Here is a 23,972-nt window from a genome sequence, read left to right as displayed (position 1 = left end):
TTTGGTTATACCTAATTATAATGATGAATACATACTCTCATTTTATACTTAAGGCCACATTGCGGTGTTGGATGACAGTGTCGTACCATAGATAACAGCATGTAATAGCGTAACTGACGCATTTTGTTTTGACCATCATTCACCAGATAAAAAAAATCGCCTACAACTGTAATTTCTAAGATAAATATGTTCCCACTACTTTATGAAGACCTCGTTTGGGTAGTACGCAGACGGAGGGGCCACCGCTTACTTAGGGCAAACTCTTTACTTTGACTGGGTTAGGGGTTAGGCGTCCGAGGTAAGGCTAGTTAAAAAGGTAGGTCATATTCATATTGAAATATCTACCTCAGTTAAGAGATGGTAGCCTAGGTCAGACCGCGTGTCCCCTACATGTACACTGGCTCCTCAGTTTTCAGTAATTATTCTGTTGTTATTTATGATTAAGCTGACGTTATGCCAGCACGGGCTCTTGCTCATAAAGCAGCTGAGTTACCTGTTCGACTTCCAACTGCTGTTTTCTCAGGGATTTCGATGGCAGAAAACGAGATTCAGTTGACCCTTAACAATAGTTAAACGTAGTATCCAGGACGTAGGTTTTCTTTCCATTAAATCGTCGTTGTATTAATGTATGTAAACTCTGCGTATTTGCAGGTATATTTATGAGTGCTTGTTGTATATATATATATATATATATGTATATATATATATATATATATATATATATATATATGTGTGTGTGTGTGTGTGTGTGTGTGTGTGTGTGTGTGTCATCCTGAATATGCCCTATGAGGCTGATGCCCCTGATTAAACCTGTCACAGACATTCCACTTTAATTTTTTGATAATTTTAAAGTCCTATAAATCTAATTTTGCATCAAATTGCAGCCAAGAATTTTAACTAGTCAGTGTCGGACTTGTTTTAGCTGTCTTTTTGTGCCAAAGAGTAATTTATTCTTTGGTAACTGGACTCAAGTCAATAGCCTTTCCGCCAGGTACGTAGGAATACATGCAAGCTTATTACGTAATAAAATCATACGCATACTTAGTCTTGACGGTCCCTCAAATACATAATCTGCTAAACAGATCGAAAGGTTTAGGCCTTAATAGGATTACAATAGACGAGGCCTATTGTTTATTGGTTGTTGTAAAACATTGTTTGCTTGTTTCAGATGACCCTGCATCGACTTTTTATCTCGGTTTTCGTGAGTTTTATGTTCTCATTGCTACGCTCCCAAGTTTACTCATTCTTTTATTGTGCATATTCACTTATATGTATAAAAGTATGACAGAAAATTATGAACATCACTTGAAGTAACAAAATATCCTTTGAAAATGCTTTCTGCTTATACTAGCGAATGGAAAATCGCCTTAAATTATTCAGCCAATAAGGGAATGGCTAACAAGCATCCTAGCCAAACAACAAAACTTTCAACCAATGACAGAAGCGACAGAGACCGGCTTTAAGCTACGTGTGGTGCAGGTCTTTGATTGGCCAAGAAAAAGCTTTGGTAAATCTATGGTAGCAGGCAGAGGGTCCTGGAACGCCATTGCTGTCTGCATACGAAGAACGTGTTAGTTGTATAATGGGGAAGAAAATTTGTTTCAACGCTGATGATGAACAAATTCTACCGCTGCTGAGACTTGCCTAGCCCTTGCTGTCTGCTGTAAGTAATCGTCTAGTGTAATTTGAGTAATTACCAGTCCTGTTTTTGTGGTTTAGGGTTTAGTGAGTCTTCCAGGGGTACCAGAGCCTACTAGCAGATAACTATAGCTTAGTATAGAGCCTAGTAAGTGCGTGATTGCATATTAAAATTACCGTTATTTCAAGTTTAAATTGGTTTTGGCTGAAAGTTTAAGCATTTTAAGTGAATCATTGTAAAATGGTACTTCAAGATTATGCAAGTTGCAAACGTGGCAAGAGATTACGTAGTTTTAGGTATAAATAGCTGAATCCTGATTTCTTTGTACTGATTGAGTCCTCAAGCTACATAGGTTCGTATTTGTTTCTGAATTCTGATTGGGGGTAGCCACCTGAATTTCGTGTGGGTAGGGTCACTGAATTCCTGTAGACATCATGTATCCGTTGGCACATACAGGATGATTTGGCAGTGCAGTAAAGGTCGCTCTTAGGACCCAGTACTCGTGAGTGCTTACAGGAAACCTTATTGATGATTTTTTCTGTACACTTTGAAACGGGGCTGCTTTGCATACTTACCAGGTTCCAGTCTAGTATAAATGAATACTTGTTTTCCCATTTAGTTTGCGCAGTGATGATTATTCTGAAGACCTCATATTAAAAGGTTTGTGTGTAGTGCTCATATACACGAAAAAGGCACTTTTTATCCTTCTCTTATTCGGTTTGGACAGGTAGTTTGACCTTGATATACAAGACTGGGGGTATTTCGCCCAGTTTTATGTGGGTGCCAGAAGTGTATTTGTATTACACAAATATTTTGTGAAGTTACGTGTCAAGACACTTTGGCACTGCCTTATTAAATGAAAGGGAGCCGAGGCTGTGTGACATTACAACGTTACAGTGCTATATAACCTTAGTGAGTATGGGCTGAAGTGTTAAACCACAGGTTTTCATGTCCTTGTACTCGTACATGGGTTTTAAATGCGTTAAAATTTCCTCAGCCTAGGGTCCTATTAAAGTAAAATCTGCATTTGGATAATGGAACCATTCTGTAGCAACGCCACTATCTGAGGAATGTTAATAGTCCAAAGCTAAAATCCAGGCTCACCTCCACCCTCTCCCATTTTTTTTAAACTCCGTTTGAATTCTCAATACCATTACTATATTGCCTGCCGTTATTTGGTGAAAGTGCTACTGAGTCCCCAGTGTTTTAACTTTTTTATTTGCAGTCTATACTTTGAAATCCCGTAGTTATGTTTTTTTTTTTTTTTTTGGAGAGGAAGCAGCGTTGGCGCTGAGCAGTTAACTGGTGTTACATTAGTGATGGGAGGGCCAGTGGTAGTAATCAACGGGTAGGCCGATATGACATTATGAGCAACTGTGTAGCCCTAAAAATCGAAGTTTTAAGTGGCCTTATCATACTGCCTTCGCTTTGACAGTTGGGCGACTACTTATTGACAACGGGTTCGTTGTCTGTTGTCTTTATTTTTTGAGTGTTTATTATTATTTTCAGAACATTTCAACTTAGTGTATCATAATTTCGGAGTTGGTAGGCATGGGGTTGCTGTGGTTGTTAGTGTGTCGGCATAAGAGGGGCACGTAAACCTTTTGGTGAATGTTATATTGTAAACGAACGGCCCTGTGTTTTGCTGACATGCTGAAAATTTCTTATTTGAAGGTTGTTGATCCTGTTTTCAATACGAAACCTTGTTGAAACTTGAAAGACGCTTAGTTATTATTATTATTATTATTATTATTATTATTATTATTAGGTGAACCCTATTCATATATAGACCTCAGATGAACCCTTGAAATTTAAGCGTCCAAAGAAATGTGACTTTCATTTGAAAGAAATTACAGAACATAATAGGAAACACTGGAAGAAGAGATCAGTCATTAGAAAACAAAGATAAATCAATAGATAGAGATAAAAATGTAAATAAATTAAAAGTACAAGACGAATTGTTTTAGGGTAATAATGTACTGCATCTTCGTTTGAACTTTTGAGGTTCTAATTGCACAACATCCTCAGGTAGACTGTTCCACAGTCCAACGGTGTGAGGAATAAAAGACCTCTGGAATTGATGACTTCGACAGCGAGGCGCATTTACTGCATATTGAATTATATGCTGAGACTTATAAGTATAAACGATTGATGAGCAAGCTTTCAGATAGTATGGCATTTTATCCGTTAGGCTCAGTAAGTTAAGTAAGCCATTTTTTTAACAGTTTTTAACAGGGAGTGAGGCAATGGAGCCCCTCCCTTCTCGTATGCATTGCAACATTTTGCTAGTCATATGCATTGTTTCCTACTTTACATTAATACATTTTCTTAAATAGACATTAATACACGTTTGCACATAATATACACTGTTCATGTATATTCTCGTGATGGTAACGTCACCGGTCATTTGGGTTACAGTAGACTCTCAAGTTGGGCAATTTGACGAAGAAAGACACGTCTTGCTCGGCAAGCGTTCCCATATGAAGCTCGTGTATTGTATGTTCCATGGAGGACCTGGGCCAAAGTGTGCTATGGGTTTACCCTTAAAGCTGTCACTTAAAAATGAATTCGTTCTTTAAACTGAAAGTTATGGTCATTCTTGTATATTTCCTGTTTCCTTGTAGTAATTGAAGAATGTTTTAGAGTAGGGAAACATGAGCATCCTTTTATTCACCTACCAGTCAGCAGTGTAGGCCTAAATTTTTTTTTTTTTATTTAATTACTTTTTTTTTGCGTCTGAAGCGCTCAGTACAGTATGCAGTTAAACCCGGGCCAAAGTTTTTATTGGAATTTAGTATGACTTGGTTTTGTCCTTTTTTTTGTGCTGCAGTCTTAACTCATATTTATGGGATACATTCACTATAATTTAATACACTTTTTTCGCGTTATTTAATATAAACAGGTTTCGCGTTATTTAATATAAACAGGTTTCATTAATCTGCAATGGCTTGCGTTCGCTCGCGTGGTGTCTCTTAACAGCCAACTCAAGGTCATTTAGGTGCTTCAAACATATCGGGTAAAAAGTGTAAAAATATTCATCCCCTGTAAAGTTAGAATTTTCGATAAAGGAAGTGTTTGAAGTTGGCTTTAGAAGACTATTTTATATTTGTATTTTAGCCTTGTATTTTAGCCATTTTAAAAGTATATGCAATCTCCTGCAATACATTGATTTTTTTTTTTTTTTTTTTTTTTAGTGGGGCCCTTTAGTCTCAAGTTTCAAGATGTTAATTCGCTGTAGGATTTAGGGACATTGCAAGAATGCTTCGACAAGATCAGGTCCTAGAACTAGTGAATCATGATGTTCTCAGTGACTTTGACGTACTACATCAAGTGGCCTCTTCCCAGATTCCCACTGAAATATTTCACACATTAATGATATGACAACCTTTTCTCTTTCCTTCAACCCTCCCTTTATTTTTTAGCAAACAAGACTAAACCTTTTTCTTTCTTATTACAGTTGTCAGAAGCCGTGACTCAAAAAGAAGTACTGTAATGCTGGTAATAATATTCCGCCATGCAAGTCATGCGTCCAGTGATGTTTTAGGTGAGTGTTTTGTACAAATTTCATTCATAGTCAAGACCCTTGCATAAAGATAGCATGACAGTTCCTGTTTTATTTTTACTCTTCAATATTTGCTCATATGAAGCCTGCTATAATTGTTTACAAAACTCCCATAATCCGAGTGCGTTTTGTGTGTTTTAAGTGGCGTGGTTGTAAAAGTTGTGTAATAATTTTCTCAGGTTTTAATTGGGAATCATGTTATCAGGGTACTGTAGCCACTGATGAAAGTCCCGTCACCCCTTCTGGCTCCTCAGTCAAGGTCCATGGACAGAACTTAAATACTGTACGAAGTCGAGAAGTTTGCCAAAGCAACGTATGTGCCCATTTATTTACTATTTGTTTCCCATGATTTTTTTTACATGGTGTCTTTAGTTATGTTTGTGTACAATAACCATAATCCAAGCTTGTGTGTTTGTGTTATGGTTTGCTCTTAATGTTTGTGTGGATTCTTTAAAGTTTGTTGTAGTTGTGCTTTGTGTGTGTATGTTCTCATTTTTAATTTGAATGATTTCCTTTGTAGGTTTATGATATCTTTGGTGGAAGTCGCGATGATTTATACAGAACTGTCAAGAAACTTGCCTGAGGACAGTGTAAGTTTTCTTGTTATATTAGACTATTTTCCTCCATATTTTCTCCTGTGAAGTCTGCTGTAAACTGAATGTGCATAAGTGATTATTTGCTGTAGGACAAGTGGCATGAATTTGGGGCCCCATTCCGTATTCTTTGATGCAGGAAATGTATAATTTTTCACTCTATGGTTTGTTATTGGAGGCGCCTTAACTTCTGGTACTACATGCGTTGTGGTACATTTTGTAGATAAGCGAGTATAACACATCTATAGTGGTATATTTAGACTTTATATACTGTAAAGGCTTCAAGCTATCTAGACTCTGCTTCATGAATTTCCATTACACATTCACTGCTTGTTAACAGGGGAGTTGCTAACCGAGGTCATTTCATACCCGACATATAAGGAAACACTTTTCCTTGCATCAAAGATTGTCAAGGGACTACATTTGTTCTTGGCCACCTCGATGTCTTTGTCACTCGTGGGCCACCCTAAGTTTTCTCAGCCATGTTTGTCCTAACGGTTCCCAATTTTCTTACGAGCAACTTGTAATGCACGCAGATGCGAACTTGTGTATAGCAGTTTGGAAATCGTGTAGCATTACTTCCCATTTTCTCTGAATATATGTTTGGAAAGTGCAGGTATATCAGCCCACTGATTGTTTTGATTGACTTCACAGCTTTTATAGCTGGGTCTCTACAAGATTCTTCCAGTGTTAGGGATTCTTGAACTCTGTTAGTTGTTAGTTATAATGTAATTGATAAATTCCTCTGCAGTGTCATCCTCTTCTGAAAAATTTTCATCAAACTGGGGTTATGACATAATTGAAATATCTCTTCCTTTGATGTGTTATGCTTTGTGGTGAATATTTTCGTTTGCATAGAACCCATCTGAAGATGTGGGCTGGGGATTTACCTTCATGATGGAACTTTGTCATTGGTGCTAGGCTAGGTAGTCATTCAGAATGGTGAATAATTTTCAGTGTGGAGACGGATGAAATATGCCCTGTTTTCTGTGGTGCATCACTATATTGTGATCGGAAATAGTGAGTAAAAAGCCACAATGATGTAAATGAGAGACTGTATTTTTCCAAAATACAAAAAGGATAAAACAGGGGACCTTTCGACCGTTTGCACAACGGTCGTCTGTTTTCCAAATGCAAGTCGCGTTTTCTGCGTAGGTGATTTCATCCATTCCACTCAAAACCTCTGACTCCTACATCCTTGCTATGGGTTGGGGGTTTCAGAGAACTATTACCTAAAATTGAGTAGCCCTAAACTAAATTATTGAGGCTTTTTCACCTTTCACCTGCACGTTATTTACCGCATTATCCTGTCAGGATTGCGCTCTGGATGACCTGAGCTCTGAGTTTGCTTTTGATCGCTCTCAAGATAAGGAGCGGGGTAAGGCTGGATGATATGCCTTCTTAACCTTTAGAATTAGGATTAGCTAACGAATTTTATAAGCTTAGTAAACTTCTTGATAGCTTCACTTAATATCATGAAGAAATACAGTTCTCGTTCCCTCAAATCCGATTGTAGTAAGATATTTCGACGGGGAATTTCGTTCTTAACACTGTGATGTCAGTTTGACAGTTAAAAATGGTTGACGTGCACAGAAGTTGGTCCCTTAACCAGGCATTCAAAACAGATTCTGGCCAGGTTCGTTGTATCCCTTAGAAGATTAATTGTGTATAAGACTTGCTCTCTCTTTGTGGACTTGGTGGTGATTATGCACTTTCTTCCTAGACAACTGAATGCGTGTCAAACACTGGTGAAGAGGAACGTAATTGATCTTTTTAACAGTAAAGGACTGGAGTCCTTCAGGGAGATAAGTCACCTTACTAATGTGGAACCATTCATCTCGCGTGCTGTCTCACACGCAGCCTACAGAATTAAATAGGATAGTGTTGACTTAGATTTTTCAGACGTAACTATTGTTTTTCTGTCGGAAATATGTTTAACAACTTGTTTTATTACCGTTTAGAAGCTACTTTTGTTGTTCTCTCTTGTGAAACTGAGTAAATATTTTTTTCCCCCGCTTTACACTTTCCGTCATTGCATGCTCTGTATAAAATTGATAAACAATAGTTTGTTGCTGCCATTTTATCCTTGTTGTTCAATTGGCTCATAGCAGACAGTAAGAGCAGTCTAGTTGCTGGTGTCGTGCAAGGAGTGGGCTTGGACCTTATCCTGTGCTCCCTCTTGAGATTGTAATTTGCTCTCTGTGAACAATTTTATGAGCCACATAGGGTAAAGTTTGGATAAATTTCTATTAGGAATATTTTATGTAGCTTTTTCTAGAACAAACTACTTCCTGTTTCAGTGGATAGGAATTGGTAACTTCTGACTCTGTCTTGGGGTTAAATGCTGGGTAAAATTAATTACGATGTAAATGAAATTGGTAGGTATAGAAATTTTTATTCATAACAGCTAAAGTCTGTATACATAAAATTAAATGCAACACGAGCTTATATTTGCTATTGTAGTACAGATTTTGATGCTATAGTTCACAAAGATAAAATATCAATTTGAATATTTTCCTTCAGAATTTTTTAAGCTTGCTTACATCTTGTACTGTTCCAGAATAAGTAGGTCCATGATTATAGGATGTAAAAACGAAGATATCCCTACAAGAAGGTACAATAAGTTCAATGTGGTATCAGATGGAAGCTTAGGGTTCTGGTTTTAAAGATTTGAATTGTACATAGCAATATCACTGTAAACTTACCTAAAACACTCACACCAAACATTTGCTTTCTTTTGCATAATGGCACACCAACGTAATTTAGGCAATGTATCGTTTTACATGTTTCAAAGCATGGGGAATCAGTACGACAATTATTTTACTCTAGAAGGCACACAGAACAACATCGTAGGTATAGGTGTTTTTTGTACAAAAATATGAAACACTGGTAATTGTTATTTGTGTGACATTCAAGAGATAACTCTTACAAAAATTCCTATTCATTAAATCCTTTGGAGCATTTTGAGAGCTTTAAAATGATTGTGAAATGATTATCTATTTGGAGAGGGATTAAGGAAAGCTTCTAGGAAGTGGGAGTTTGTCCAAGCTATAGAGTTTAAAAATGAGGAAATAACACCATTTAAGAATTTAAAACAAATTAATTTTACTGCTATTTTGTTGTTGACAGTAAGATGGGATTTTCATTTCAGACTTGTGACTGTCACCAAGTAAAATAATAATTTGTATTAGCCTCATTTTTATTCATAAAAAGCACCGGTTGGACAGCTGTCATAATCTCTCATTTAATCCAGCCATAATCAGAGGGATCCACAGTCTCTGGCTTTGTGAGTAGTGCATAAGGTTATCAGCTGTAGATTGGCTTCTGGAGCATGTTGCATAAGTTCTCTCAGTAGGTAGGAACGTTGATCTGGCTTATCAGTTTTTTGTCGTTTTAAAGCACAGTTCATCGAAGGTACTGAATGACCTGTATTTGATTCCTTTCTTGTGCCTCAGTACGAGGAACTAAGTACTAGTTCTTTATATCTCTACCTCAGTTGTCATCACAACAAATTGTCAGTCCTTTCAGGGTATCCTGGCGTTTTTGTGGTTGGACTGAGGTCTTCAGTAACTCAAGTGGTAGAGCAGTTTCCGTTGAGAATAAGTCCCAGGTGACAAACTTTAATGAAAGACAGTAGTGCATGTATTCTTTGTTGTTTAGTTTTCCGTACACTTTCGTAGTGCAAAGGAAGACCTTTGACTTTGGTTAACATCACTTTTGATCATAGTGTGCAGAAAAGATGCCATATGTGTGGCATACAGGAGCCATCATTGCCTGCCTCTTCGTGGATTGAGAATACTTCTCCGAATCCCCACCTCGTTGGTCACTTACTTCTCTCACAATTCCTCCTTTTGATTGGCTGACGTCCAGAAGTTACAAATGTTCTCTCCTTGGAAATCTCTCTTGGAATTTTACCTCTATGAATTTCCTCAGAAAGTGGATGAATACTTTGTTTTACCCTGATAGCAAAAACTGTTTAATAATAGGGAACTTGTCTATATCCCATGATTGTATGACAGGAACCATCAATTATCTTTGCATTGATGCTGTTCTTTTTCTTTGATACTTGGATGTACACTAATTAAATTCAGGAACTCTCTACTAGTTGATCACCCTCAGTACAAATTCTCCAAGGTCAACAGAAGAATGGGCTGTGATTCATTCACACCCTCAATTAATCTCGTGCCATCAGTGACGTTGTGCTGCTGCCATGTAGCAGCTGGATTTAATCTCATTTCCTGCATCCAGCTTGTGAACTGTTGGGTTTTCTTCATGGTTCTGTCGGCATGGAACAGTGCAGGTGGAACTGGGCCAACCTCAAATGACAGAACTTTCCTCACTATGGTGTTGCACTTCTCTGAAACATGCAACAGAACAGTACTCTGGATGAAGTTTTGCTTTCCTATTTGCATCAGAAGATATTAGCTCCATACTCAGAGATTACTGCTGTAGTGGGAACAGTATTCTATTAGTCTCTCGCAGCAGTGAAGCTTTGGACAATTAGTTCATTTCACAACTACGTTGGTTGCAGTCTGGCCAGTAGTGGTACTGATCAACACCTTAGGATGTTCACATCAAAAAGGGTTTCTGGGCACTTTCGCTGGGCCAAGCTCCTATTATCCTTTGGCTTGTTTTAAGTGTTGTTGAAAGGCCCGTGGTTACTCTCTGGACACATGTCAACTTATATATGCTGCAGCATTTCAGCTTTCTACAAGATGAACCCTAAACCTGTCACATCACCAGCACCCTTTCCTTCTCTCGTTGAGTGTTTGCTCCAGAGCATGGTAAGTGGAGGCACATTTAAACACTTTTCTCTCTAAAGGGATCATAACAAAACACTTTTTCATTGGTAATGTCCGTATCTTGGTTACTTGGTCTCTTGTCTCATTTCTGAAACATGCACTGGCGTATACCAAGTGTAGTTTACTCACCCAGCCAATGGAGGAACTGAACCATCTTCATCACTATCTCGTTGCTTCTTGGCCTTTTGTCTACAGACAGTGTCCATCACTGTATAGCTGAAAGACTTACCACACAAGCATCGCATCAGATGAGATGTCTTGCTCTCCAGTAACTTAGAGATATGTTAGTCTGCATACTGCCTTGTGGTCAGTAGGCAAGGGTATGGAATTTGTCATACCCGTTCAAGGAAGATAATTTTTCTTGTTATATATGATTTGGCAGCAGATGCTTAACTGTTCTGTTAGCATAGACATTGAATGTTATCAACTAAGCCACCAAATCCGTACAGCTTTCCATTAACCAAAGAAAAGCATCGAGAAGCATGCTACCAAATATCATGGTTACACTGTCTTATGCATCTTAAGCATTGAAGACATCATCTGTAACAGCTGGGATTGTCAGTTATGACGCCAACCAAAATTCTGGCGTGAATAGCTGCCATAAAGTGGGTGACTCATAAGCTAATAGTGTTTCTTCGTTCTGCACAAAATAAGATTGCAGCATGTGTGATAGAATGTGTATGGACCATCATGATGTTGGTCTTCAGAGAAAATAAGGTGGCTTTCTAAATTTGTGGTTCAGTTGAATACCTCAACGAAAATTGATAAATGCTGCTATGGTCAATAATAGTGCGACAGATTGCCCTTATAATTACATGATTATCGTGGCACATCCGCCTGTATCGCACAATTTACCAAATGCTCTCTCTGAAGTTCAAGTAACAAACTTATAGTGACTAGCGACTCATCCTTAATGGATGGATAGAAATGTTAAGTAAATGATGCATTAACTATGCTGCTGCATATAACACCTGAAGCTCTCTCCAATACAACTGAATCACTTCGAAACTCATTCATTGAATCCTAGCAAATTCAGTACAGTACCCATATCAACCGAGTACCTGGTGGAAGTTATTATCAGTAGTTCACACAATGCTGGTGCCTTCCCACACTAGATGAGATTTCAGACAGATATGGAAAATAATCTCCAAAATTCCCCTTCAGTTTTACTTTCCATGATCTGTATAAACTTAGATCAGGTATATCTCAAAATCTCCATACAACCTGCCGTTGGTATTACTCGGATGCCATACCCTTTTCATACCAGAAAGCATGGAGTGTTCATTCTCTTCACAGTATAATTTGAGCCTTTATTCAATTTGGTTCTCTTGATATTTGTCCTTATACTTGTTTCTGCTGGAGTGTTTACAGATGAATCCAGCATAGCACACACTATGGTTAATTGCATCATACGCAAAAAAATCTTGGGATGACTGTATCCCTATTTATTTTCATCGCTCTCCTGTGGAGCTTCCTGGAACAAATTTTAATGTGTCGAGTTTCTTGTACCTGTTGGATCAAAGTTAACTAATCATTGTCTTTGTAAGAACTGCCACAACTGAAGCACTGGCTTGTGATGCCAAAGGCCATAGCTTTAGCTGGAAGGCAAGGTTTGCAGAAAATCGAAATTTTATATTGTCAATTGTTGAAGGTTTTGTTTCTGTTTGACTGGCATCAATTTGCACTCTACGTTTTACTGTAAATAGTCTGCAGTTTCTCTGATATACTACAGTAACTGCCATCTAAGATGACTTTCCGATTGAGGAAGATTTCTATAAATTGTATGGTGTAGAAGTTATGCAGCATCCAAGTCTGCAAATACCATGTTCTGTTGGGTCAGTAAGGTTATTTTTTCTTGGATGTTGGTTTATTGAAAATGGCGCAAAATCTGGCTCTTAATTTCCTCTATTTGAGGTCCATACTTTACTACCATTGTTTTTGTAACTTGCATCTTGTGGACAGGTTTTTACTTCCAGTATTACAAGATCGTTTACTTGAAGAATTTCTTCAACATCTTTGGAAGTAGAAAGGGTTTAAAAGTTGATTAAAATTAGAATTCATTTTTGTTCTTCAACTGCATTATTCTAGTGCGCCTCCGATGTATTTTCGTGTTGCTATGATATACAATCTTTGAGTTTCTATTTCACAAAACTGATTTCCTAACTACATTAGTGTCTACCCTAACGTAAATGCATATCGCCTAGATTTCCTTGAAATTCCACGTTAAATTATTCAATAAGCAATCAATCAAGATCTTCAAATGCTCTGAAAGATCACTGAAATGACTTTATACATATTTTTTCCCTAATTTTTCTATTGAATTGTAGGGTATTTTTTTCTATTTTCTCGTGTTTTCCAGGTTCTAAATGGTCGAAGGAGGAATTGAGGAAAGAAGAAACGACAAGAGGGGAAGGAATTGAGGGAAGAAGAGAAATGCAAGGGAGGAAAGACAAGAACGGCGAGAGGGGCTGGAATTAAAAAGACAAGAGAATCGTTTGAAAGAAAGAGAACGTGAAAGGCAAGAGAATCGTCGGGGGGAAAAAAATTCTAAGCCGGTAGTCCAGGACAGTTTCCAACACAGTAATAAAAAATGAATGGTCCAGATTCTAAAAATGATTTTTTTTTTTTTTTTACGGCTGGGGCTCAGAATTTATCAGCAGCCGATTACGATCCCTGGGTACAAGCTGAAAAGTTATTACTTGTAATAATAACACACCAAGAGTAGTAATAAATTTAATTACCCAATAGAATTTGTTTCTATACCTCTCCTCCCTACAGCTGCAAGATGAAATTTCTGGACCCGAACTCATGTACGAGGCAGCCGTTCTCTGTGCCTTGGCAAATAAGTCAAAGCGTGGTCCATGTCTTTCCTCAATCTCAACTCTGCATCGATCGTATTTGGCAACACACCAACCTGGAGTTATATAACTTTCATTTCCTTTTTTGGGGGGATAGATCACTAACTGGTCAGTTTAGCAGCTTTGCTGCACTAAACGTTCAGACCACCACTTAAGATTAAGCCATGAGCTGGCACAGGCTCTTGTTCCTGGAGCAGCCCGTATGTAGGTAAGTCCCTGCCACGGCCAGCCGGATATTTGTTAGCTTCTCATTTCCTATGAACATCTCAGTCCATTATGCAAGGTAAAACGTCAGCAGATCCCTCTCGGTACAGCCCTCCTGGAAAAAACAAAGGATTTTAGTAATACAAGAACAACTAAGACTCAACTCTCGTCTTGAATATTCATGTGGCAGGAATAGGGGGGGGGTTAGTAATTTTTTGTGGAGGGACATTAAGAATCTTTGTTACTAAGAGGTATAGATGCCATACCACGCACAAATTTAACAAAAGGCAAAACAAGGGTGGCACTTCCGTATAAAGGTCCAGTAGTAGAAAAGATGATCTAGATTTTAAATTACTTAGTCAATACACACAAAATCATTAAGACAGGGTGAACCTAACAACACACCGCACATTTTTTTTTTTTTTTTTTTCAAATTAATCAGCAGGTAGATAGTATCAATTCCAAGGCTTTATCATTGTTTATCTTTAATGAAGTAGATGATTTGAAAGGATTTTGTTGTAAGAGCCAAAAGAACTCTCTTCCCTAAATAGTTTACACATCCCTAACAGCAGCATGTGACACGAGCGTAACTGTCCAGCAAAGATGAACATTGACTGACAGGTTCCGGTGCAAAATAGTAGCACCCCAAATTAACAAGACGCTTTAGTGGTTGGGTTTCTGAAGCGCAACAAAGACCCTGCAACGTAACCGGCACTTGAGTATTTTCAAGATATCTAACAGCTAACAGCAAATTCCACAGTTTCCAACCCTAAACTAACTTGTTATTCACATTTATTCAGTTAAGGGGATTAAAATACATCGCACCTTATTTAAGTAGCAGCCTAACTGGTAAATAAAGTCCGTTAAGATATTACGAAAATAAAACTTGTACGAGGAAATTAAATCTGACGCAAATCGAATCAAAAGTTGCCCAAGATATTTTTTTTGGTCCAATACTGATCTTGAGCATTTTTAAGACCCGCTGAAACTGCATCTCAGGTATTTAATTATCATCAAAGTCAACCATTAACTCCTCCAAATAAAAACAAGATGATGATCATTCTCACTGACTGACAACTTAAATCTTGAAGCACGCCGTATAGGAATTGTAAGTAATCGTGGTGAAATTCATTTTTTGTATTTTAAAGTAATAAACAGAAATCTGATATACTGTACCAACGAAATCGCGAGTTAACTTATCTTAGCCACACTTGACTCGCCTGTTACGGTATTTTGTATCTTTACAACTAGTTTACTTCATGTGGAAATTTAAACGAATGTAAGCAGTCTTTTAACTTGATATTACGATGTCATATTCCCTAGACCAATGCATGCCAAACACACATTCAAGCCATGCGACAGATGAGTGTCCCACTTACAATAACAATTCTACGTATCTTTATATTACATCCATGGATTCTTATTCGCACCAACAGACACCTGCTAACTACATACATCGTAGCTACATCACTTTATGTGGTTACATCATCACTTGACGTATCGGAATTAGCAGCTCTCAGTACTGAAAGGACACTACGTTTGCACCAGGACCTGAGAGAAATCTCCCCACTACAAACTCCTACACGCCCAAGAGAGAATGCAAATTATACAAATTAACGTTTTAAAACATGGGAAAAATCTGTAAACCATCACCTACTGTGTTAAACGCTACACAACTTAGTCTTATATTCACTGTAATGGCAATTAAAGGAACTACCATGCGGTAATTACTAAATTATTTACGTAATAACTCTACCCACTAGCGTAAGTGGGTTGACTGAAGTAAGACGAGTGAATAAATCGCTCAAGCATGCTGTAAAAATATTTTTGAACGTACTGGCGGAGTTTAAGAAAAAAAAAAAGGCTAAATCCGCTAATGATTCCTATGGCTTCTTGCAAGTGGTGGTAACAACAATGAAGAGATTGTACCACAGTTATAGACCTTAAGAAAGCATCGAAAACCAATATAGTTTTAGACAGGCATCATGAAGGCAGAGGGCACTAAAAGACTTTGTAGCCTAACCCGTGAGCCAATCAGGTTAGGCTACAGTGTCAAATCAAGAGTGAAGATAGCGGCAAGCGTATCGTACCTAGAGTGAAATGTTTGTGTCCGGAAAGTCCTGATCCCTTTCCCGCGAATGGACCATGATAAACTGCGAAGAGCGACGCTCATCGGAAGCTCTCTAATAGATGGAGAGGAAGGGTGCGTAGAAACGCTTAAAAGGTAGGAAAACAGACAGAGAACGTGTAACCAAAACAAACCTTACGTGATTGGAAAATTAACAAACAAGCTTGTAAAAAAATAACTATTTAGTTACATTCCCTTTTCATTCAGAAAAACCTACAGCCTCGGTCAACTACTGCAACGAAACTATTTCTAAGCACAAAAAAAAAAAACCCCTCACCATTCATTGTGATTGTACATACTTTTTGAGGTGAACCTTTTTATTTTCCTAAGTGGAATAATCAAGAAACTTGGAAGCTCTCTTTTCGTTTCAACTACTCGCGTTCTACAATACCTATCCAATCTGTAAGTTTCCTTTTTCACACTTACAAATATTAATCTGCTTCCTATTTACACCAAGATAAAAAAAACAAATATTAATCTGCTTCCTATTTACACCAAGATAAAAAAAACTTTCACTTTTCCCAGTCATTTGTGTCCTTTCTCATAATCGCTTACTTCCAATTTCAGGTTCAGTCCTCTAACAGCATTTCTGGAGCATTACTTAACAACCCTCCTTACACTAGTTAAACCACAAACGTTTGACGTACCATCTGGAACTACAAATAAACAAGTTTTTCCACCAATTCGTAATCTTCCTATTGTGGTTTTCACTAGACAGCAACCGTTCACACAAATTCTTTACAATTTTCACAATACTCCTTGTTCATCCAGCCTCGCCCCCCTCTTGCATACTGGAAAAATGTCATTAACGACTGCCCTTTGAAATACCAGACATTTCTTAAGCCCAGCCGTCTTGGGTAAGGGTCTTAGGGTCATGACTAGACCCAGCTGCTAATAGTACACTTGAATGAAGTCAGTCCTCCACACTTAATACATGTCCTTGCTTCACCTTTCAACCCTACTATCAACCATTCCTGGGTAACCTTTCCTTTAAAACAGCGCCTTTAAACCGGTGAATAATTCACCTGAGGATGAATTATATCATATTTGGGGTGAGTGTTAAGAGATGAATGAATGGTTAGTACACGACTCGCGAAGAATCGATGAAGTAACATGCAATTTGGATGTTTTTATTTCCCCACCTAAATTGACGAGCTAGTGGGACGATAATTTGAAAAATTGAAACCAGAGCTAGGGAAGCAGTGTGTCGATGAGTTTTAGTTTTGACGAAAGTGAAATTACCAGGAATAGAGAGAACCAGTGTGAAGGTTTATAAGAAACCTACGGATAATGACCTCAAAAAATGCTGTCATATTTACAAATACTAATGACTAATTAATGAGGTCGTGAGAAACCTCGACAGGAAGGATATGCTGTACAAAAGGCCAAGACTCAGGCTGCATAAAACAACAGTTGTACAAAGTCTACCAGAAATATTCCTTGATTCACCAGTAGAAACTAAGCAATATTCCCTTATCTCAGTCAAGTATACGAGTACAATATAGCAACCAGTAATGGCACTTTTAACATTACACCGAGAACAAAACAGTATCATTAGTTACAGTTTTACAAAACGCCCGTGAGCTGAAGAGAGCAGAATCTCTTCCCATCGACAGTAAAGAATGACCCTGTGACTTAGAAAGCTTTTTTGCCTTTCTTTGAATAATTCAAATGTTCTTGCAAGCCAAGAATGCACCACAGAGGTAAACAGTTGTTAAAAAAAACTTTAAAATCCATGCTAATCAACTCCTGTGCTGAGGTAGTTCAAATTCCTTTCCCCATTAAAACAAGATAACTTTTATCTACTTAGGTTGCTGAAGAAGCAGCATCAACTGGTGAAAAAATGAAAAGCTTCATTTCCTTACCAGAAATGTTTCATGAAACCAAGTGGCATTAAAGCAGTTGGTTAGCCAGGGCTACACAACCCAACCATTGCTATACTAACGTTAGAGAATAGTAAAACCCTCTTTAGTAAGTTATTTTCTTTCTTAACATCATACCTTAGCATATTACGATGGCTAACTATTCAACAAACTCACTTTTATAAATCCTCACTACAATGCTAATTAAATATTTCTCGTGTTGTTTTGGTAATTAGAACCAAAGGCTAATAATCTTGCTAAATTCACTTTCTAAAAACTACCTATGATTGACACTGATGGAGAGAGAGAGAGAGAGAGAGAGAGAGAGAGAGAGAGAGAGAGAGAGAGAGAGAGAGAGAGAGAGAGAGAGAGAGAGAGAGCTGTAGCAGTTTCCTTTTCATGGTTGCCTACTAATAAGTCAAGCCTTCCACTATTTCAGCAATTTTGCCTATGAGAACACCTTCCTTGGAACAGTAAGAATTCTTGAATTCCATCGTGAATGCAAAAGCAGGTTTTCAGATTAGTGCTAAAAGAGCCTAGATGGTATTTGACATTCATCTTCATCACTAAGTCATCTTGACCTTTTTAGGATATGTTGTGGATTTATGTTAAATTTCTAGCATATGTGTACAGTTTCTCCATCTGTATAGAAATTTGGCGCTAGATTGCTCAAGTACTTATTGAGCCAATGAATTTAGCCCCGATCTTTGTTTTTTGATCAAAATATCTAGTGTTTTCCTACAGCCAAAGAAATATCATGTCTACTCTGGATCCTGTTTCAGCTGGTTAATGTGGTGAGGTGTACCGTCAATACCTATAAATGTTCAGCATTTTCGGCAACAACAGAATATTGCGCTATGACATTTATTGTCGAGGGTCACCCCATGTTATGCATGTAACTTTTAGTCTGCTACGTAATCTTGCATTTTCATCTGCTTTCTTCAGTCTGAAATCACGAACTATTGCTTATTTAAATTCATGCCGTGCCTGAACGTATTACAAAATCAGTGAGTCCAATGAAAATCGCTCTAGTAAGAATGTCCTGTCTAATGAAATTACCACAAACAAGTAAAGCTTATATTAATTTGACAATCTACCAACTATCAAGTAATCGTTGTGGATTTTAGTAAATATCTTATCAAGAAGAACGTCTAAAACTTCGCTTATCTGAAATTCGGTCCCCTCAATTTCTTGAAAGTTAATGTCATAAGGCAATAAATACAGCTTTTGAAAGTAAATTTATACCAATCCGAAGAGAAAGTTATGATATTAGAGGTACTGAAAAAACGATAAAGTGACTCGTAAAAAAACTATTCAACACTGAAGCAAGAACGCCTATTTTCAATAAACTTCACTTTTATATATAATTTATATATCCTGCTGCTGAAGCTAAAGCTATAGGCACAAAGGGTCTTCTCTTCGCATATTAAATAATTTTCCTTTAGAAATTAACATTTCATATCAAACCTTGTTAACTTCCTACTCTTTCGACTTCAGTGCAAATGCCATCGTCAAATTTAGCGACCACTACAGCCTAGGAACAACTTAAACCACGTTGTGTTAACTACAGTCCTTAAGAACCCCATTAATATTTCAAATCAGCTCCGCCACCGAACCATTACTTCATACGGGGGTGTTAGTAGTTATAAGGTTAAAAGAAAGATAAGGATAGCTGTACAGTAGTAAGTATTAAAACTCCAAACATTATTAATTACCGTATTAACCTTGATTTACTCGTTAGTAATTGTCGTAGGGTGGACCTTGGGAGAAGACCGTCTCGAGTCGGTTCATTTACCTGATGTAAAAATAAATAAACTTAATTTAGTCATCACGGGTACATATACAATTACTCTGCAGCATTTAAGAACTATTTTGGAGAGAGAGAGAGAGAGAGAGAGAGAGAGAGAGAGAGAGAGAGAGAGAGAGAGAGAAATATTCTCATGTCATTACCCAGAGCACTTGAAAATGAAAAGAAAAGTACGTAAAGTACGTAAAAATGAAACTTCCCAAGGAAACTGACATATAAGCTTAACCAAGCACCCAATGCTCCTATTAGACCTAATTATACCCACTTGGGTTTTTATTTTGCCTCTCCACACTAGAAGGAAAGCTAACTTTACTTACAAAGTTCTGCCACCAGAATTTTTATTTCATTTTTAACAGTACCGGTACTGCTCTGCTGTTTGCCTGTACGAATCGGTTTTCTGGCTATCGAGAGATTCACGAGTTGCCAGTAACTACCAGAAATGTAAGACATAATGACGCAACCAGCAAATGTAAAATATAAAAATATAATCTCTACTACCGCGGAGCATTTGTTCGAATGTTCAAAGATTGGAAATATTGGGTATTTCAAAATACTTTTTTTTCAAGGGTTTTCGGCTAAGCACCGTTGTAATATAGGTTAATTGTAATACAGGTTACATCGTAAGATTGAAGAGGTCTAGTAAATGGCTAGTATGCAGCCAGCGACCGCAGGGATGCAGCAAACCCTTATTGTTACTGCCTACAGAACAGCACTCGAGGAGCACCTAGAATATGGCCACCGGTTTCCAAAGAACCTGTGACAAAGTCTAATTTCATAGTTTGTCTTGGCTTGGACACTGCGACCATGCGGTAGAGAACCCACATCGAGCCCGCTACGCTTTACAGACCGTCCCCGGGCCCACCAATTCACCCATATACAAATGCGCACCAGTGAACCCTGAGGCATGGTCAAGAAGCCAAGACAAAGGGCACGGGGAAGCAACCTTACCGCAAAGGCCCGCTGAAAACCTGGGAGTCCGTGTCCGTACCCTCCAGCGCCACACCATCCAGGTGGAAAAATGGTGCACGCTGCACGCAGCACTCGGTTAATGTCTCCCTTCTAGAGGGGACGGTACACAAACGGCTCAAGTTTCTTTGAATTTTCGTTTCAAGGGAACATTGTGTTGAGACGCCTAATCAATAATTACTGAACCTGATGCAAAATGAAATACTAACGAGATTTAGAGTGCAAATAACGACGATGTTAGGGTTACTATAAAGAAAAAGAAAACTGCAACTGATGCGATGCCATTAACTGAATTTGCTGGAGAAAGAAATTTGTTTTTTTATACATTACTGATATTTATGTCAGTTCCTACTTCTGATAGTAGTTATTGTTAAAACAATTTTGAATGTGCACTTATCAAAATCTAAGTTAACTCACGCTTGTCTCAAATGACAAATAAAAAAAATGCTAGAATGTGTAACGGAGAAATTATTCATCTAGAGGGTAATTGCTTTGTCGGATAGTCAATCGGCTTATAGAAAATTATATTCTACCGAGACTGCCATATGCTCTCTTGGTAATAATCTATTGAGAAATGATGGATGACAGCAAATGTCGTTTGTCTCTATCTTAGCGCTGCTTTTGATAGTTGTGCACAAAACACAATATCGAATTTAGGCCCAAGGGCCAAGCGCTGGGACCTATGACGACATTCATCGCTGAAACGGAAACACAGTAAAAAGGTTTGAAAGGTGCAGCACCCACTAGGTGGGTCCAGAAAGGTGTAACAGAAGGAGAACCTCGCAGTTGTACTATGAATCAATTGTTAGGACAGGGAGGAAAGCAAGACGGAAGAAAGAGAATATGAACGGAGGTACAATAAAAGGAATGAAAGAGGCTGCAGCTAGGGGGCCGAAGGGATGCTTTAAAGAACCTTAAGTAATGCATACGGTGCATCTCATGCGGTGCAATGACAGCACTATCCCCCTACGGGATTAGTTGTGCATGAACTTCTAAATGAATTACAGTCCACTTGAATTACTCAAGATGCCTCTGAGTATCTGAAAGACTACCTGTGTGACAATGTACTGCTTACAGACAAACTCATTCATCTTAGGCACTTGGAGGAGGTGTATCCCAGTAGTGTATTAGGTCCAATCCTACTTCTGCATTTATACGACTGGATTGTCAAATGTACTACAGGGACACGGGGGCAAGTTCAAGTTACTTGCGGATAATACCCAATTTCATTTCTCCATAAAAATCCATGATACGCACGAGAAAATGTTCTAACTAGTTTAAAGGAATGGGCAACATTTAATCGTTAAAATGAATTTAAAATTGAATTTACGTTGGTAGGATGTCGAAATAACGTTGATTTTCAGCGAAATACATATAGCAATATAGTTTCGACCACTGAAGAATTATGTGGTTTTGGTATACTACTGGACTAAAATTAGTTTGTGTTCATATCAAAATGTTTTAATGGTTACTGGCCTTCACCACAGAAATACTGCCTTTAAATGTCTTGAGGGGTGTTCTAAAAAAACAAAACTTGATACATTGGTCAAAGAGTGGACTATTGCAACTGTCTAGCAACCTAAGACGCAACTTGGAAAACTGCAAAATACATTACACAGAACAGCAAAATTAAAAAATGGTGTTGCACCCCGTGACAAGATTGCCCCTGTATTACTCAAGTTTCATTGACTCCCCATCAAAACTATGTTGTAAAATGTGTAATGACTTACTAAGCTATCGAGACTGGGTGTCCAAATTTTGTGAAAGAACTGCTGCGTAGAATACAGACAACGAAGTCAACACAAGAATAGCCACAGATGGGCTCGAGTCATCTGAGCCACAATCCAATTCTTATGTTGGTATTACAGCCTTTCAATTTGCCGCTCTAAAACTGTACACTAAGCCCCACCATTCGATATATAGGACTGACAACTGTGTTCAATAAAAAATGAAAAGACTTCATTCTCCGACTGCCATGACTGTGGATTTAACTATATGAAGTGCGCCTTATGAAATCTCAATGTCTGCAGTATATGAGTGGGTGAGTTTACTGGTCTCGCCGAGCGCCTTTAGCGGAGAGGGACCTTTATGGCAAAATCAGTAAACGCCCATGCGCATACACACACACATTACACTTGAACATACGGTAGTTCCTGTAATCACAACCACGTACTTATTTATGCATGGAAACTAAGTTGTGTATGAAAGGTTTTATCCAGTGCCTAACTAAAGTACTAATAATGTGTGGGCATGCCTGCACTTTGAACAGTCCCAAACTTTTAAATGGACTAACACAAGCAAGGTCTTCAATTTTCACTAAAATTCAGTACTCAAGGAGCCAAGTGTTGGGTTCTAACAGCAACACATTTTTCACTGTCAAAACTATCCCGTGCCTTTGAGATAAGTCATCAGAGAGATCAGTGCACCAACTCACACGAAACTGATCCAAACCACACTAAATTCAGTCACTACCCTAAACAAATTCAGGTACCCAACCCTCACAAAATTTCTTGAGATTTACGATAACCTGAGTTTCACAATTAATGAGTACGCCACATACGAATCTCAGCTTGCCTACGCTATTGTGGATGACTAATGTGCGGGTCCAAACCGGCGCAGGGATCAAGTCTGTCTGCACCTTATACTTCGTCATTTCTTGTTACCTTTGAAACTTCATACTGTTGATAGGACATTTTAATAACAATCACTTGAAAATGCTTGAATCTGGCTGCCAAAACCATTTTAAGCTTTAAATAAAACCACTTCCTTTGGCATACAACAGTCTCTGTTAGTGCATTTGCTAACGCACCTTTAACAAAAATGGCACCGGATATCACCGAACATCGTCAAAGTTGAGAACATAAAAAAAGGCTCACAGACTTACAGCATACAATAATGACTACTAGTAGAAGTCTCGGCAATGATGACAGAATTCGTCGATTACAGAAGTCGAATAGAAAAATGTTGCGTTTCACAAATAATCTCGAGGACTTATCCGGCTCACACAGACATGGGTGCACTACACCATGACTGCTCCTACCAATTTCTCAGAGTCAAACGTCCAAAGATTTCTCTTGGCCAATCAGAGACCTCCACAATACCTAACTTCGAAAGCAGTAACTGTCGCCTTCTCTCATTGGCGAGAGTTTGTGAGCTATTCCCTCACTGGGCGGAACTCCCTCACAGTTCCAGTCGCTGGTATAACTGCATGGCATTTCCCGAGGATAACCTTCGTTTGTAATTCTTTTAACGCTGTCACCTTTACTAATGCATATGAAATCATTTACAGACCTTTATTCATTTATAAAAATATTCTAAATGGAATAAGGAAGAACTCAACAACGTACCAAGAGAACATAACAACAACAGGAAAACTGGGGAGCGAGCAATTGAAGCCATGTCAAGACCAAACGAACAAACGAGATGGTACAGTCAATACCTGCACTCTATACCTTGGATGAAGAAATAGGCGTAAGCGGCTATAATCCTAAACAAGCCTTTTCTATCTATTCAGCGAAAAATTCATTACTGGAGCCACCAAGACTAATGAT

General features: G+C 38.2%; 2 long non-coding RNA genes across 2 annotated transcripts; one reads left to right on the top strand and one right to left on the bottom strand.

Moving 5' to 3' along the window:
* Positions 1–1,236: 1,236 nt before the first annotated feature.
* On the top strand, positions 1,237–13,267 carry LOC136844952 (uncharacterized). The gene is made up of 5 exons (XR_010855019.1): positions 1,237–1,663; positions 5,097–5,183; positions 5,407–5,514; positions 5,722–5,791; positions 12,956–13,267. It is a non-coding gene; the product is annotated as an uncharacterized lncRNA (long non-coding RNA).
* A 49-nt stretch (positions 13,268–13,316) lies between these two features.
* LOC136844953 (uncharacterized) lies at positions 13,317–23,607 on the bottom strand. The gene is made up of 2 exons (XR_010855021.1): positions 23,306–23,607; positions 13,317–13,773 (listed from the first exon to the last, which is right to left on the bottom strand). It is a non-coding gene; the product is annotated as an uncharacterized lncRNA (long non-coding RNA).
* Between the last annotated feature and the right edge of the window lie 365 nt (positions 23,608–23,972).

Source organism: Macrobrachium rosenbergii, chromosome 13, assembly GCF_040412425.1.
Source record: "Macrobrachium rosenbergii isolate ZJJX-2024 chromosome 13, ASM4041242v1, whole genome shotgun sequence".
In the NCBI taxonomy this organism is placed as follows: domain Eukaryota; kingdom Metazoa; phylum Arthropoda; class Malacostraca; order Decapoda; family Palaemonidae; genus Macrobrachium; species Macrobrachium rosenbergii.
Note: the sequence above shows the minus strand (reverse complement) of the source record. Positions and strands in the feature narration are given on the sequence as shown.